The sequence below is a fragment of the Lipophrys pholis genome, assembly GCF_963383615.2.
Source record: "Lipophrys pholis genome assembly, chromosome: 5".
In the NCBI taxonomy this organism is placed as follows: domain Eukaryota; kingdom Metazoa; phylum Chordata; class Actinopteri; order Blenniiformes; family Blenniidae; genus Lipophrys; species Lipophrys pholis.
This window is the reverse complement of record NC_137628.1, coordinates 20,393,867-20,411,006: the sequence shown is the minus strand read 5'-3', so window position 1 is coordinate 20,411,006 and position 17,140 is coordinate 20,393,867. Positions and strand designations below refer to the sequence as shown.

The window sequence follows — 17,140 nt, the reverse complement described above, 5'->3', positions numbered from 1 at the left end:
CATGAGCCCAGGAATTGTTCAAGAGAAGTTCCTCACAGAGAGAAAAAGGGAAGAATATTTTACCCTAATACTTGAAGGTCCAATCATTAAATCAGCACCGTCATTCAGGAATGTTTGTGCAGATTTCTTTTTCAGATGCTTGCATGTCAACAAAACTCCCTTTGACCCCCAGTTTATCGCAGATTACGGAAAGAAAGTCTAAGCGTTGTGCCACAGTCAGGAACAATGCATCCCTTAGTTTGTTGCTCTATCCTGAGTGACAGTCATCCCTTCTACTGAGCAAAGCAAGCCTATGGAAGCCGCCATCTTGGCAGTAGGTGCACAAATGTGCACGTGAAGGCGACCGCTTCAGAGTGTCCAACCAGGGACCTCAAAACAAGGTCACAAGGCAGCACAGTAGCTTCAACAAGCCTGATATCTTACTTATTTCCAGCACAAGACACATTAAATATGGAACAGAAGGTGAGAAAAACATTTTAAAGTAGCACCCTTTAAATTTAAAACAACAGACTAAAAAATAATGACCAGTCACACAGAAAGTTGCCACTGACGTACAATAAATCAAAACCAAAGGCAGTGTGGGAGAAAGGGAAGTGAGAGTGACAGAGAGAAAACTACTTGAGAAACACCCTGAAGCTGAGCTGAGGGATGGTGCTGAAAAAGAGAAGAGGAAGCAGAGTGATCGGAGAGGAGGAGGATAGCTACCTCTGTTGCTTCACAGCACGCTGCTGCTTGACCGCCTGCTCTGGGAGTGTTAGTCCACCTCCATGAGAGACAGGTACAGCAGGGCACTGAGCACAGAGTCCAGCCTCCTCTGCACACACACCCACACACACACACACACCCACACACACACACACACACACACACACACACACACACACACACACACACACACACACACACACACACACACACACACACACACTGAGCCAAAGCTGCAAAGCAAGAGAGCTGAGGAGGGAGGAGCTAAAGCAGGTACATGTGTATGTGGGCAGATCTCAGCAAGATTTTTACTATTAGTCGAAGGCACTTGTTTTAGAACATATTAAAAAACACATAACATCATTTGACCAAATGACATTTCCATATTTTCATTGTATATAACTTAAGTTGTACTCCCACTTTTTATTTTTTGGGAAGTTAACGTTTGGCAAGAAGATCCAAATGTACATGTGTACTTACTGCTTAAAGTATCACTGAAATATTACTTCTCAGATCAACAGCTATTCAAAGCACAGAGACGTAAAACTCCCCAATGTTTTACAAGAACAATAAAAATCATGAATACAGTGCTTCCTTTAGCGCTCGTCTCGCTTTAAAACTTTTCTGTATCAAGCGGGGATTGTACAACTGCTCAGGTTTAACTTGTGCCGAGCTACGTACTTTGAAACTGATGTCTCAGGATTTTCATGCTCCAGTAATCTATCACCAGTGCTGAATACACATATAATAAAAAAGCTTGTTTTTCCTGAGAGAGTGATGCTGGTGTACAGAGAGAGAGAGGTATGATGGGAAATGGAGTTTTAATGGGTGTGAAATTTTTCTGCTTAGAATGGCAGAAATTCGGTAAAAAGGACAGGAAATGTTGGAACTGGTGGGCCTTCAATACTTCCTCATGTTTGTGTTAGAGTAAAAGGACATTTGGAAAGTCTGACTGGGACTTACCGGTAAAGTGATTTATGTTAAGTCAGCACAAGACAGTAACCACATGCACGTTTGTGTGTGTGTTTGAGCATCCGTGTGTGTTTTTGTACATAACAACGGTGAACATGTTCCTAGCACAGCTTAACTTAAGCAAACAACACACACCTTCCTGGGCAGTCAAGAGAGCAGATAGAGACACAAGAGAGCGGGAGTAAAACAGCCGAATGAGAGAATGTCTGTTGCTTTTCAAGAGTTTCTCTCTAAAAGCCCTCTGAAAAGAGCAAGACAAGACGGAGCGAGGGAAAGTGAGCGAGAGAGAATACAGTCACAGCGTGTGGTTAACAATGAAGAGTTTCACCTGCAATTGAAAGCAGCCCCACTCCTTAGCGACTGAGCAAACATGCAAGAGCAAAGTCTATTTAGCATAAAGTCCAGGAAAAGATGGATGGACAAAGATGAACAGATTAAATTCACAAATAATAGCAAGAGCAACGGACGGTACCTTTGATCATTTAATGATTGAAATGCCAATAATAGCGCAACATTCATCACAACAACATTGGAGGGAGTGGTTCATTCTGTGAAGGTGTGTCTCAGGAGTATATGAATAAAAAAATATGTGACGAGAAAGGTGAACAGAGTCATGGAAAAGCAGAGTCATGCTCTAATCATCAACAGGTTTGGTAGTCAGAAAATAAAATTGTGGAAGAGTTGACGTTACATCAACTCAAACGATTGTGCAGTGATATTTAGTTATTTGTGATCACCAACGACACAACATTCCACCTGTTAATCGGGGTAAAAAAAATGGGCTCGGTAGTTGATGGCATTCAGATAAAAATAAATCAATAGCCATCTGATGTGACTGGAGTTTCACTACATCTTGTTTGTTTGAATAATATGTTTGTAATAAATGCACTCTTGTTCAGTAATCAAAGATTTTAATGACAATTCAAAACAGGTAATGAAAATATAAATACCACCACAATATCAGCCTTGAAAAATATGACTAATATCACTTTTTACGGCATTATGGCACTGTAAAAATGTATGACCTCTGCTGAGACCAGATTCATGCTTGAGACCCTCCAGAGAAACAAAGTAAAGATAAAGTGCTGTAGAGATGCTGGCTTTACAGCAAAGGTATTCATTAATGATTTGACTTGAAGGTAAATAAATGTTTTTTCAGAGTTGAAGCTGTGCAACCAAGTGCTTATCTGAGACGAGAAGAGGGTCAGTCTAAATCAAAGATTAACTGTCAGTCATTAGCGGGAGCCAATCGGTGGCCAGGCATGTTTTAGGGGGGGCTCAGGTGTTCTGGTGACTGCACAGTCAGACCATCATCCCACCATGTCAACCATTTAATGTTAAACCACACAGCAAGAGATGAACACAAACACCATGACTGTCCCTCTTCCCCTCAATCATTTGGCATGTTTGATGAATAATTGTTCAAAGATTCTCCGTCAGGTGAGATCGGGCCTGCTTTCACAAGGTGCTCACGGGTTTAAATTCAGTGAGGGAAGCGTCAAAGTGAAGCTCGTATTCAAATCCATTAATTTGCTCACTATATTTGTTTCACTCTGCCACATGAAAAACACAAACCTTTTAAATCAATTACTGTGTGTAGTTTTGAGCAAATGTTACGCAGGCAGACTCAGAATAAACTAAGGTGTCCAGTGTCAACAATAAAATAACATATCTGTACAACACTGGAACCCCTTTTTAGTAGATTTGTTAAGAAAAGTGATATTAGATTCATAAACATCTAAAAACCAAAATGAGTTTATGTCTTTTTCTTATTTCGCTCAGCACAGAAGAAGCTGCTCTTTATATTTAGCACAAAGTCACAAACAAGTGAGTCACAAACATCGGCGGGGGGAGCAGGTAATGTGTCAGACTTCATTGAGCGTCTTTGATCTGAGCTGTTTCTCTATTAAGGTCAGGGTCACTCACACTCACAGAGGAATCTGCTGCGAAGGCAAAACAATGAATGAACATGAACAACCTCAACAGTTTAAGCTGCTAATCAGTGTCTCGTATAAGTGATTCTTACAAGCCACCTATATAAGTAAATGAGCAGCGTGTCACAAGACCCGCGGTCCTGCTGTTTGTTTCTACAGAGTGATACGAGATGTCGAAGTGCACCACACTGCGTTTTCCTGGAAGAGGTTCCTCCCAGTCAAGGCTGTGAAACTGCTTTGGAAACTTTTAGTGTGAGTTTTAACCATCTCCAACTGTGTAACTGTTTCAAGTAACTCCCACAACTAAACTGTCGGAAAGAATAACCCGACACAATATTTTGATTGTTCAAACACCAGCATGGGCTGGACGCCGTCATTACTGACTGGGATTGTACTAGTGTTGACAACAGTACTCGTACTGGTACATTGCTTAAGTTACAAGTAAAAGAAGTGCATTTTGAAAAAAAAAAAAATAAATACAATTTTGAAATATAAGTAGAAAAAGTACTTTTCTCTATAACTACCAAAAGTATTTGGGACTTTTATCAGGCACTGACTTAATTTTAACCTTCATAAAATGTACAGGCAAAGCACATTTTCTTTGGTATATTTGTATAGGAAACAATTTATGAAAATAAATGCTCAGTAAACTTCTGAATTTCATAGCCTACATAATTACCATACATGACGTGAACTGCACTTCCATTTCAGTAAAATATTCATTAAAGTACTCAAGCCTACATGATAATTATGGTGCTACAAGAATCTTTAATTTGTCAACTGGACTCTTGGTTTCTTGCAAGCTGCCTCCCTGACACCGCCCTGACACTCGCACGTTGTCAGGGCGATTTGCAATATCACACACAGTAAATGTGTTGAAAGAAAAGTGAGCAGTGAGGCTGACCTCTCTGGACAACACATGATGTCCTCATCTAACAGTTCATGTAGCTCAGCTATCAGCATGATCGCTGCACAGAATGAACTAGAACAGATTATTATGTTGCCATGCTGGCTGAAGTAAAAAATAAAAAAAAATAAAAAAAATCTGTATTTTCAATATATTTCTTAACTACATGTTTCACAAGAGAACTTAATCTCACAGTATTTTACAAAATCTGAGCACATTTCTTGTCTTCTTTTTCTTCCTTCCATCCATGTACCTGTCGCCTCATTCCTCCGGTTCATCCAAGCTCAAAGACGAGCAGCAGAAGGGGGTCAGGATGGATGGGGAGAGAGTGGAGAGTAGAATGCGCATTAGTAGGAGGGGGGAAAAATTAGGAGGAGTGGGGAGAGAGTGCTTGTGGGGTGGGGTGGGTCTAAGGAGGTAAAGATCCGATGGAGAGGAGCAGGAGAGGCTAACAAGAAGAGAGAGGAGGGGGGACCGAATGTTCAGGCCTCCCTCGGCGCGAGGAAGCCCTTCAAAGTGAAACCTGCCTGAAGAATTTCAGGTCGGTCAGGGTACGTAAGTGACCACCTCCAGCCAGCACTAACCACTTCCACTTCATTTAACCCCCCCCCCCCCAGGTCCCTCCCGCATGAAAGACCTTTACATTTGTCTCAAAAGTCCCTCCGAACACCACAACTTCATTCAAACACAACCACCGAAAGCAATACAGTAAAGATGTTTCTTTTTCTTTTTCCCCCAAAACATCACCAGCATTAAGAAAGAAAATGAAGCTTTACATTTACTCGTTTTATCAAGCTCAACACCGGAGAGGTCAGCCGGCGCAGCCTCCTCGTACGGAAACATGGTCGCGACTAATCAGAAGAGCTGCTTTCGCTTCAGCGCTACTTTGCGTCATTAGACAAACACATTCCTCCGGCTAATCAGCTAGCCCGCTCAAGGCCACAGCAGACATTGTTTCAAACGATTACTAATGACGCTGGCAACGTGGCTCACTCGTGATAAAGGCTTGAGTGGCCCTCCGTCAGACTGTGTGCCCAAGACTCCACGAGTGTAAATGAGCGAGAGATCCAGTGACGACTGACACGCTGAACTATAAAAGAGCCAGATGTTTGCAGATCACCCAACACAATCGCACTTTTTCGTTCACCTTCATATACACTTGGGCGCACCCTGTCGACAAACACAGTAAAATGAGCCAGTCTGGTAATGGCACAATCACAAAAAAAGCACAACTGAAGTGGTTAACGTTCTCAACAAAATGATTTTGTCATTGTTCGTGTAAAGTTGTGTGTTTCTTTGTAAGAAATAAAAGTGGGAAGGGATTCATGAGAAAAGCCTATTTTGTCGCCCTTTGCTCACACTTGAATCATATGAAAAAAATGACACGTGAATGAAGCGCCAGCTACCACGCACACACGCACTCAAAAACAAACAACTCACCTCACTGGGGTAAAAGTCCAGATATTATATGACAAAGTACCCGGAAGTCTATAGATAATAGTACCAGTTTCTCTCTATGTAGTCACTGAAGCATTTCTATCCACCACTCTACACACACACACACACACACACACCCACACACACACACCCACACACCCACACACACACACACACACACACACACACACACACACACACACACACACACACACACACACACACACACTCACGCACACGCACACGCACACGCACACGCACACGCACTCACACTGGCAGCCACGCCACTCCACTGGTTCCACTGGTTTCATTGTGAGGATGCCTTGATCTCCATTCCAATCAATGATTGGTTTGAGTGCCTTTGTTCTCTCCTCACCCATCAGTTTGCCTCAGTGGTGAAACGTCTCGCGTCACTAAAACCAAAGTGGGATATTTCCTCAATGTGAAGAGGAAAAAAAGAATGACAGAAATAACAACTATAAGGCAAAAGCAATCTCATAAAAAGCGTCTCCATCACAGGACCACAGGCTTTGATCATGTCGTATAAATGTTGACATAAATCCACAAAAACAACTGACACTTTCACATTCGGCTGAATTTCACAGGGACATCAGATTTCCTAGTTAATCCAGACTTATTTTAAGTCCATATGCAGCAGGACAGGATAAAACATGCCACACTTGTAAAAGAGCCTTCAACAAGGTTTTCTTTTGTTCAAAAAGTTTTGACACCCAAGATAGATCGACACTTTACCTGTATCCCAAGCTGGTGAAACTCAGGAGTGCAGAGATCGCTTGACAAGTTGAAGAAATGCCGTCAGAGTGAGTTTTTTTTTCTTTTGGGAGTCACTTTGCTCACTCACACTTGTGTCAAAGTCTCTCTCTCTCTGTCCATTCACGTTCCTGTGGTGTTGACAACCTGCGACTGTAAGACTGTCTCCTTCCCTGCTTGTGCCTGGGTGTTTGAGTACAGAGATATGCAAAGGTGGTTTAGTGTTTACTTATTCTCAATGACTAGGAGGAGAGAGGTGGGGCCACTCGATACACGTAGCCCCCACCACCACCTTGTTTCTCCTTTTCTTCAGTCGCTCTATTCCAGATAAGGAGTCCAACAAAAGCAGAGGTGTGGGATAGAAGTTCAGAGGGTATGACGAATACTGAAGATTTGAAAATCAGCAATCAGGGCAAAGTGATGGGCTCGCGCTGAACTGAAAACCGTTTCAATCACTGGATTAAAAATAAATACATCAGCTGAGAAATTGAATTGAATTTGGATTTATTGTAAGGAAAGCCCCTTGAGATGCAACATCTCGTTTACAAGGGGGACCTAAAAGAAAAACAATCCAATCTGTGTACAGTGATGAGTAATGACAAGATTATAGACTTTTCAGTTAAAATCTTCCACACATTCGACTGGTCACAGAATCAGATCCACAGCAGAACCACTATCACATGCAGTCCAAATAAAAACTATCAAAGAATCAATTTGGTCCAGGCCACAATGATGGAAAGTTTTAAAATTTCCCTTTAAGAAACACCTATACTCATCTCCATATGTTGAAATACTTTTTTGCCACTCTGTTCTATATATATACATAAATGAATCTGATAATTATGAAAGTAATTCTGTTATAGCCCTTTTCCTGACATTTGACTTTCCCCTGAATGCCACCACAGAGAGATTATTCATTCTATTGGTGGTAGAAAACATTAATGTGTGATGAAAGAAAAAGGCCCATTGAATGTATTTTAAAACATCCAGACTGCCAAATATTCAGCAAGACCGACAATATTCACTGCACATGCAGCAAAAACTACAGATAACCATGACAATTTAACAAATGTGTTGCTTCAGGTGCGAGTGGTCGACCTAACTAGATAAATCAGCCCATTAATTTGATGTTTATTTATTTTTATAGCAAAAAGAAATATCTTTTTAAGTCTATCATGGATGATTGAGACGATAAAGGAGATTACTTTACCAGCCCCTTTTAAATCGAGCCACTAACAGCTGAAAGCAGCATATTTTTCAGTAAACATAAACCATTTCCAGGCCTTGGTCATTTATCAAATATATATATATGAATATATATAAATGTTCTACCATTCTATCTGCTGATTATTTAGTTGTTGTTGATAAGCTGTTGATGGACACGTGACCACCAAGGACAAATTCTTTCTGTTGTGATTCAACTGAAATGACCTGAAAGTCACTTAAATGATGACGCGCTTCTAAATAAAGATAAAGTGAAATGTGAACGAGCCTAATGCTTTCACATCTATTCAAATTTCACTCAAACTCTAGAAGCGTCAGTCAGGTTTGGCGGAGACAGTATTTAGGAGCTTTACCTCAAAAAAGCCCATAAATCTTTACTCCAATGCAAGCCCGAGTATTTGTTTGTGCATGCTCTATTGCCGTCGTACAAGTAACACATTAACCAACGACTCTGTTAATGAAGGACGCACAATCACTGATTTTCACCCTTTTTTTTGGCATACACACAATGCATGCAGATAGCCAGTTCAAAGTTTACAAACCTATCCCCCCTACAGAAGGGCGTAAACGGTTAGAATGAAAGCCAAACGCAGCCATAAACTTATTTTAAAAGGTGGGTAGGCTCATGATTAAAACACCAGGATGACTTTATGGTCACCACACTGCGTGTCCTCAACAATCGTGAACAAAAACCCCATAGAGTTGAGACAAGGCTGCAAATTATACCTGCGCTTTCAGATAATTAGTCATTACAGATCATGTTTGAATGTTGATCCAGACAAGAAGAAAAAAAAAAATCAAAGGCAAAAGATTAGAACAAGAAAACAAACTTGTTAACATTTCACTTTGAAGCCAATTACCGAGTTTTTAGATCCATATCCAAATAATCAATAAAACCAGTAACACACTAAAATGCAACATACTTTTACTGCAGGGCTTTCTTACAGCCTTCTAGTACTATATAATCTTTACTGCAGACACAGGTCCATATAAAACAGGAACACACAAATACCAGTACTCTCTTGTCATACGTACCATAATAAACACAATTGAAATTTTGTATGTTTTAAAAGCCAAACTTAAAACAAAAAAAAGAACCCAAGTAGATCTATGACCAAACGGAAAAAGAGGGATGAAAACTACAAAAAGGAAAAGAAAATGCTGGAGCAAAATCTCATATAGGAGGTCACAATGCAGAAAACAAGAACTTCTAAAAAAAAACATTGGATTAAAGTGCCCAAACAACACAGATCTACACAGGGAAAATAGCAGGATCAGACCAGCAGGAAGTAGCACTGCAGGTTTGATATTAACCATAAGAGGTTGCACACAGAAAACGTCACTGAAACGGATGGAGTTATAAGTAAAACCTGTAGGAGAGTCTACTCTGATTATTTTGGCAAATAGACGTGACATTCAGTCAAACTCATCAGGCATACTCATGTGTATTAATGTAATTTAAGGCCAGTGTACAACGGCATTGGTATGATACTGTACTGTAAAACTCTGCAAATTGTCAGATTCTCATCAGGACATCAAGTATAAGACTGAATGGTGCATAAACACAAAAAGGCTTTAAATTTGAAATGGATACAAGGAGTCAGTAGTAAAAGTTCAGACACTCAGTCAGTAATTCATGTTTACAAGCCTGGACCTGTAGCCTTATAAACACTAAAGTTTACTGTTAAACAGGTCTGTTAACTCAACTACTTTCTAACTTGTATTCATACAAACACACAAATGCACCGACAGACTCACATTTATATACTAGTCCGTCTGTTTCACATTGTTATTAGTCATCTTTTGGAGGTAGACGTAAATCATGGTGGAGCAGTGGCAGTTGAGAAAGAAACTATATTAACCCCCCCACCCACACACACACACACACACACACACACACACACACACACACACACACACACACACACACACACACACACACAAACGCATTATTAAACATATCAGAATCAAGGAGCAGAAGCTCTGTAAGAGTTCATGTCACTGGTAGGATTATCCCTCATTGTATTGAATGTAAACGTTGAACTCGTTACTGCCGTTAATGGAAACATAAACATTGCAGTAACGTTCCTGGGATACATGGCGACGGCTGATGGGGGATCAAGGCGCCTGTTTGTCATGAAAATACATCCAGCGAGCAGCAGATCTCACCTTCACCTTCACCAGAAACCCTTTAGGTCTGAGCATCTGCTATTAGATATTAAAGACGTATAGTGGTGGGTTAGAAAGTACTGAAATCCTCGATCATAGAAGATTCTTTTTAATTAAAAAAAACAAAAAAAAAAAATGTAGCATCTATCTATCCATCTATATTCTACCATTATTATATTCTGAACGGTATATCCATAGACAGATCGACAGAAAAACCATCATAAACAAGTGAAAGTCTTACCTAATAGATCATGAAATTATCGGGGGGAAAAATGTATCTGATGAAAAAAGAAATTGTGTTTTTTTTTCCACAACTAAAAGCAAACATGTTACTCTAACAACTAAAGGTTTGCATTCCAGTGTCTCTAACACTGGAATGCAAACCCTACATTGAAAATAAAAACATTCAAAATTATAACATATTATTTCCTTATGTCTTCGTTTACAAATGTGTCAATTAAGGTCGTTTTTTAAAAATACTATAAGATTTCTATTGAGCAAAAATATTGGTGAACTTCAGATAACTAGAAATCAGTTACAAATATAAAAAGCATAATACTTTAAACCAAGCAAGAATCAGCACCTATTAGTATCAGAAAGGTAAAATAAGGTTAAAATATATTCCAATATGATACATTTTAAAGAAACAATCAATAGTGAAGTAAATCTTGATTCGCCATGCCATTTTTTTGAGTGGAAATGTTTAAATTGAAATGTAAAGACTCAAAGACGGGTACAAACTAGATCCTCTGCTGAACTGTTCACCACCATCCCATCAGACGGAACAAACGTCACGGGGTGTCACACGAACTCTGGATAATGTTCGAAAAAGTGCTGTTCTGCTTAAAAACTCTGAGGGAAACATTTGGCTCTGTTCAGTTGTAACACTTCCTCATTCAAAGGCTCACCTCACATCCTGTAACCACCGTCAGCCAATCCCAGTGCCCTGCTTCTGATTAACAGACTGACTCAGCACAAAAAGAGAGCTTTTCTGCACGCACGCTCGCACGCACACACATGCAGAACCTAACCGTGTCAAGTTTATATTAACCTGAACTTTAGTATAAATCTAACACAAATCTTAACCTAAAATTTTAAGATCTTATTATGGAAACCTACTTTGTGTGTAAACAGAATTAGGTGTACACACACACACAGACACACACACACACACACACACACACACACACACACACACACACACACACACACACACACACACACACACACACACACACACACACACACACACACACACACACGTCCTCTAAGTTTCCCCTTTTACCCAGAATTTAGTCAGCTGATGCTATAATCATGTGGTTTGTCGCGAACCAGTGGCAGAGCAGCGGAGTGTGTGTGTGTGCGTGTGTGTGTGTGTGTGTGTTCAGGCACTACAATCACGGCCAAGGTCAAGGAAACAAAGAAAGGAAGAGAGGAAGGGGGGAGAAATATGAGGACCAGCTTCTGAGAGAACTGAAAAATGTGAAGACGCCACTAAAGGGAGTCATCCTCATGACTGCAAACCACACTGCAGTGACTGGTTGTTATCTGGTCAATAACCAGTGACCATTGTAACGTCAGTGTGGATGACTGTCCTCTCTGCCGACACAAACTATCATGTGACCAAGTGCAAGCAGAGTGTGGATGAAACCAGAGAACAGAATGGAGGAGGCCCTGCCAATGTAGGAGCCCATCAACTGGGAATGTTAAAGTCAGACAGAAGGATTTCAGAGCTTTTGCATTAAACTGTACGACTGCAATTGATGTAAATCATCCACAGCTGATTCAAAATTTAAGCAAAAAAAAGGTGAAAAGCATATAAACCCTCCTAAAGTTGTCCTGCAGTCAGAGCGAAATCCATGGCACTTGTCACGACAGTCATTTTTGTGTCCATATGCTTTGACGTAACCAAGCATGGGACGCAAAACCAGCACCGTAGTTATTGCACGGCTCATAAAAATCACACAATTCAAATACATATAAAAAAAAAGATGGAGAGTCACTGGAGTGTGGCGAATGGTAAATGACACACAAAGGCTTAGTAAGCTGGGTGCAGCTGTTCGTCATTAAAGCAGCCGTGGTACAGTAACCACAGAGACAACCCAATGTGTTAAAACACAATCAGAATGATGAGACGACAATTATTTACGGTACACTTCATGTTTCCGATGCCTAAAAGCAGTTTCTTCTATATAAAATCATTTTTGCAGTACCCCTACAACCACACGCACATGCAAGCCCAAAGTGAGTGTTGAAAGTAAAACGGGCAGATAAGCGAGGAAAGAAAAGCTGGTGGAATTCAGCGCTGGTCTGAGGATGCAGCCCTGGATGTCAACCCCTGAATACACACCATAGTATACACACTCCTCTGCTAAACAGTGTCAGCCCCATCACACCAAAACAAGGTGGTAATAATTAGGTAAATTAAAAGGAAATTACTCAAAAAAACCATAAAAACAAACCTGAGACAGTGTGTTATCTACCAGTCCACCTGTTCTCGTGCAGAAAGTATGAACAAAGGAAATAGTCGTGGGGAAAGGAGTGCGAAGATGTCTGGGTGGCAGAAGACGGGTGAATGATGAGATGAGCAAGGCAGTGTGTGCGTCCATACATAAAAGTGTGAGTTTCTGCGTGTGCATGTGTTCCACTTTGTGTCTGTTTTGTGAATGGTTTCAAAGTCCGACTCGATTCATGGAACATTCCATTCTGGCACAGCATGGGGGGGGTTAATGTGCGTGCGTGTGTGCCTGATTCTTTTCAAACTGCCACACCAGGAGAAGTTGCCTTTGATGATAAAGTAAGCAATAATGTAAATCTTCACATCATTTGTGACAAAAACATGATTTGGATTCGATTTTAGGATGCATGTTCGCCAATGTAATAAGTCTCACGTAATAAAAACATGACTGTGTAGCCATAAGTGTTTGGTCCTTATCCTGAGATCTCCCCGTCTCCACCGGACCCACTCTTTTCCTCACACCCCTCAACACCATCTACATTCGACACACACACACACACACACACACACACACACACACACACACACACACACACACACACACACACACACACACACACACACACACACACACACACACACACACACACACACACACACACACACACACACACACACACACCTTGTCCCTTGCCCTGCCGTCCAGACAAATGGCCCATTGTGTGTGACAACAGGTATGCATACAGGGGTCTGTTTGAGTGCAGGCAACAGGATGCTCTGTGCGTGCATGCATGCGTGCGTGCGTGCGTGCGTGCGTGCGTGTGTGCGTGCGTGACACTAAATGATAGATTTGCAGGTTTCAGCTCGGCCGAGCGTGCAAAAGAGAATGACACAGAGTATGTATGGAGGCTTTGGATTGGTCAGCTGAGTGCCATGTGACTGATGATGACGTCACAGGTGGTCGTTTGAAACAGTAACCACAACAGTCACACTATCAAAGGTTGTGAGCGAGTCTCGAGGTTTTCACAGAGTAGATCCTGGTAAGAGGTTTTGGTTTGGGTTGGAGTACGATGGATGTTTTCACGCCAAACTAAAATGTTTAGTAGCAAATAAATAAAAAGATGTTTTTAAGAAGATGTTTCTAAGCTTTTGCATTTTTTTTTTTGTTTTTACTTTAAAGCCAGAAGTGGAAGTCAATTCATCTGAAGACGCAGAGACATTATGACATCTTTAGTATGGTGGAGCGGATCGCTCCTTCTCGTTTTTGATCATTCAACGTCACACATAGTTCAAATCTTCTCATCAGTGAATGAGACTTAACTTGTTTTGTCTCAAATAAAGAGGTTGGTTCAAACTTCATTTGAACTCAGATGTGCCAGATATAACATAATTTGGTCTAAATGTTACTTATTGAGAGGGAGCATTACAGTGAGACTTTGCAAAGATGCAGGCTGATTTTATCCTCAATAGATGGACAATTGTCATATAAAGGAAAATATAGAAATACACAGAAAGGTGGGGGACAGTAGTGAAAACTACCCACTGACATTCTGTAATAGATAGAAAGCCATAGCCTTATGGGAGAAAGGGAGCCAGATGACCACTTGCAGCCAATTTTAAAATGTGCCAAAATAGGTGACTTTGAAACGTTTCACTAAGAGTCACAGTGAAATTTATACTTTGTTTATGTCACACGATTGCTGCAAAAAATTGGACCCAAAATTTGCCTTGAATTTGCATGGATGACGCACAGCAATCGCTTGACTCTCGCATGACTTCTTTCTAAAAACTGCTATTGCGAGGCAATGTTTATAATTCAAATGATAGAAACTAACATGAGAAAGTTTCCAAAAGGTTTTTCTCCAAGCACAATGAAACTAAAACAATTTAAACGGCTATTCTACACATGGGCTCCATTTTTAATTTTCCTTCTTTGTTTTGCTTTCTGTTTCCACACAAAGAATCTGCAGCCTGTTAAATTTATTTACCATTTATTTACCGTTCAACACTAGCAGAATGAACAGAAGAAGCACAGTGATGGTCACAAAATCAGATTTGAACCGTATGTGTGCCTGCTCTTCAGTACAACTGGTGGATTAAGTAAGAAGCAGTGAAATGAAGCATAATAACGGCATTAGTGTGCGAGCAGGTTGGAGGACAGAGGAGGGAAGGAGGGAGGCGAGCGGGAGGAGAGGACGGAGGGTTCACTGGTGTCACCACGCTGGGGGGGTGGAGAGGTCACGCAGGGGTCAAAGGTTGAACAGCGGAAGGCAGGGGACTGAGGAAAAGGGAGGGCGGCAGAGTGTTGATGCAGCCTTCGCAGTGAGTCGATGTCACCTGTTTACACACTCGACAGTCCTGCGCCATTCCCAGAAGACAGATGCTTGCACAATGTCTCGTCTCAGAGACAAACTCTTAATTACGACAACGGGGAATATGAAAATGTGTTGTGAAATCAATCTGTCCCGACGGTTAATCCAGATTTTGAAATCTCTCGCTGATATTTCCTCCTCCTCCCTAATTGAACTGTGGTGAATCTTTTGTTTGTGATCAAAGTGTCAAATACCAGCAGGTGAAAAGCTCCTTTATACTCTGGACCGTCACTCCCAGATTTCATTGGATTCTTCTTCTTCTTTTTTTTTTATAACCGAGTGGATCCTTAACATTAAATATTCACATGATTGTACAGCCTTGATCACTCACCGTAGTTTCTTATGCAAATTTGTGACGGACACTGGGCAGGTCGTTGTGCTTTACATCGTACACCTGCATTTTGCTTGGCAACACACACTTTTCAAAGGGATTTCTACAATATGTATAATTAAAGAGAAGAGAATTATTTGGGTCAATATTAGTTTATGTTTATTATGATTTTAAAAAACTAAAATGTATCACTGTAATGTGTTTTCATTAAAATACTTGTAAACTTTAAGATTTATCCGTGTTCTGTTGGGAAACATTGAGGGGGGAAAGACCTGATCTTTATATTAGGGTTGAATATGATAACAAGTTGACAAAAATCCCACGTACTTAATGTCATGTGAAATAAAAATAGAAATGACTCTCTCTGAATATCTGTAAATGGTTATACAGACTTCCCCTCCCCCCACATTTGATACACTATGGAGTACTAATGTCCCACAGTATGATTTATTATTTACAAATAAGCAGCCGAAATGACTTTTTTGGATGTATTGGACATATAGTATATACTGTAATAACCATACTGACATTGGTTTTATCTGCATTTCATCAAATATGGTGTCGAAGATGAAAAACCCAATGGTGTCTATGTCATTACGAGAAGTGTCACCCACTTTCATCATTTTTACAAATTCAAATGTCCAGCAAAACTTTAATTTATCAAAGTTAATTTTTGAAGTTAAAGAAAGAAAGGCAACATGCACCAAATACAGTCCTTTACCTAATAACGGCTTAAATATGCTGTTAACATTTAGCAGATTTGTTTTTACATCATATTCTGAAAATATTCCAATGATATATCTGATCAGTCCTGATCCAGCAAATACATTATTCCTGGTGAACTAAAGCAAAATGAACATTTCACCAACGGTGGATTCTGATCTCTGGCATATCACAGCGATGACTTCAATGTCTCTTCATAAAATATTCCCTTTAGGAGGAGAGGATGGGTCAGGATCTGAAAGCAGGAGATTTTTGAACTTTCTTTGTTTTCACACAGGTCAGCCGTCACAAAATATATTTATTACTTAGAAACTATATTCAGTCAGCTGTCACTTTAGGTTTTGTAACTGCTTGACCTAACAATAGCAGTGCACAAAGGGGCAAGAACACACACACCTCTTTAAGGTATTCAGTGATGGCATTCTAATATTTAACACACACACACACACACACACACACACACACACACACACACACACACACACACATACACACACACACACACACACACACACACACGCCCTGAACTTCCTTTTTTGAAACATATTTGGTTCCAAACAATCATTTTGAAAAATGTTTTAAGAGGTTGCCACAGAAATTTCAAACCAATCAGCAAACTGATCTGTAGCTGCAGGAAGTATGACTAAGTCATCAGAAGGAGGATGCATTGGAGGTTCAGACGGGATAACAAAAATTCCAAATGTCTGTTCTGGGTCACCACCTAGCTCAGTTGGTAGAGCATGAGACTCGCAATCTGAAGGTAGAGGGTTTATGTACCACACCGGGTGCCACCTTCCCATGGGCTCACCACCTGCAGGAAGTTTCTTAATCGGTGCGATGTGATCTGGGTGACGGTGTTCAGAATGCCACCCCCGTGACCCGGGAACAGATAAGTGGCAGAAAACAGATGGAGGGATTTCTGTTTTAGGTCAATAATTTATGTATTCCATTAATTCCTAGTTTATTCCAATAAATCTTTTTCAGTGTTCGGATGATAGGGTTCAGAGGACACCAGACTTTTAGACAACCTCTGTAGGCCCCAGTTACCTTCTGGGGGAAGGTTTGAACACGTCTTATTTCAAGTTTTTATTAGATTGAACAAAAAGGTACAATTTTCACTTGCTGCAAAGCTTGAGC

At 40.5% G+C, this 17,140-nt stretch overlaps 1 protein-coding gene across 35 annotated transcripts in view; it reads right to left on the bottom strand.

Moving 5' to 3' along the window:
* The window catches only part of rbm47 (RNA binding motif protein 47), a 30,149-nt gene that overhangs the window by 8,520 nt on the left and 4,489 nt on the right, over positions 1 to 17,140 (bottom strand). For 6 of the 35 annotated variants that reach the window (XM_080463919.1, XM_080463909.1, XM_080463929.1 and 3 more), the window contains exon 1: positions 706 to 928. The exons of 25 other annotated variants lie outside the window; for them this stretch is intronic. The gene's annotated coding sequence lies outside the window, so the exon portion shown is untranslated. Of the gene's footprint in view, positions 1 to 705; positions 929 to 6,708; positions 6,936 to 17,140 lie in introns of those variants that run through there. 4 more of the 35 variants (XM_080463940.1, XM_080463936.1, XM_080463915.1 and 1 more) reach the window with 3 other exon arrangements.